This window comes from Chrysochloris asiatica, unplaced genomic scaffold, assembly GCF_000296735.1.
Source record: "Chrysochloris asiatica unplaced genomic scaffold, ChrAsi1.0 scaffold00155, whole genome shotgun sequence".
Taxonomy (NCBI): domain Eukaryota; kingdom Metazoa; phylum Chordata; class Mammalia; order Afrosoricida; family Chrysochloridae; genus Chrysochloris; species Chrysochloris asiatica.
The window spans coordinates 4,206,478-4,208,054 of record NW_006408673.1 but is presented as its reverse complement, the minus strand read 5'-3'; the positions used below and the strand labels follow the sequence as shown (position 1 = coordinate 4,208,054).

Genomic DNA, 1,577 nt, shown 5'->3' with positions numbered 1-1,577 from the left:
TAAACATGTTTATTTGGAATAAACCTGTGCATGTATAAACGGTAACCATAATACATTTTGACTTACCCTCATAATTTTATGACTCATGAATCTACTAAATTTCCTTATGAAAAAAGTGCCTGCCATCAGTAAAAATAAATAAATGTAGCTACAATCTTAAGAACATCATAAAAGTCTAAATTCCTTTATCATAAAAGGGGTGGGGGAAATGACTTTTTTTTTTTTTTTTTTTGGCTTGGTCAATAAGTTTATTATCATTTTCTGGAACAATCTCATAGGAAATTGTGGTTTGGTTTAGCTCTCAGCAACCTGCTCCTGAGCTCTGGATATCTTGCCTTCTTCTGAGCTACCCGATCTTTCTTCTGGACAAGAGACATTTTGGGATGATGCCATCTCTTCTTTTTAGGCTTCTTCTCACAAACAGGATTCTCATGGATAACAGTATGTACTTTCTTATACATCTCCTCCATCATGTCTGGAGTTATGTTGTTCTTTATGTATTGAGAGAACTGTTTCTTGTAAGCATCTTCATCTTCTCCCATTAGGTAACACATATAATCTGCAACGTTCTGACCCATAATGTGTTTCTGATGTACTTCTGCATTAAATTCCTTGCTTTCTGAATCATAACCAGAGAATCGCTTGGTACTGTGAGGGATAGACAAGCCTCCACCCACAGCACCCTTCAGAGCCCCCAAAACTTTATTTCCAGTAGTAGTTCTGGCAATGCCTGCATCCAAGTAGCAGGTGAAGGCACCAGGTTGACCATCTATGCTTTCCACATTGTATTCATCTCCTGTTACCTCTACTTGGCCTTCATAGATTTTATCCATGCCAAACTTATTGAGAAGCCTGCAGGCCAGCAGCAGGCCAGTACAATATGCCGCAGCATAATTTGTCAGGCCAACAGTCACACCATACTTTGGGAGTTTGTGAGCATACTCTGCATAGACAATCATATCCCCTTCTATAAGGGCATAAGAAATCTGGCAAATGATATCTCTGTTGGTTATACTGACAACCATCCTGTATTTGGGTGTGTTGTCCTTATTTTTATCCGGAATTACCAAGCGTTTTCGAGCATAATAATCAGTTTTACCCTCTCATCTTCTTCTAAATTTCACTTTATATATCTTGAAGTAGGCCTTGTTCTTGAGAACTTTAACAAAACCCATCCTGCGGAACAAAAGCTGGCATCCATGGCTTGCCACAGACCTACAGACCCAGCAGGTTTATGGGGGGGAGGTGGAGGGGGAAATGACTTTTTAAATTTACACACAGAGAGGACTAACAGTCTCAGTTCTACATCTTTAGGTATAGGTAAAACTGCAAATACAAAGCACAGTTTGTGCTGCCTCAACAAATCCCACTAATCAGTTCTGTCAGTGTGGGAGTAGGAAGGGTAAACAGTCAAAGAGTGTTCAAGGAAAACTAATTACGAAAGTCTTGTGTTCTGGGACTGATTAGCATTCTAGTGGGCACAAAATTATGTTTGAATTATTTTAGCCACACTGATGTGCAAGTAACATACAATCCAGAGGATATCAGAAAATACTACATAAAAGACAAATACAAAA

The 1,577-nt window shown here is 38.9% G+C and overlaps 1 pseudogene; it reads right to left on the bottom strand.

The window, feature by feature from the left end:
• Positions 1 to 294: 294 nt before the first annotated feature.
• On the bottom strand, positions 295 to 1,181 carry LOC102831405 (annotated as a pseudogene).
• Positions 1,182 to 1,577: the final 396 nt, after the last annotated feature.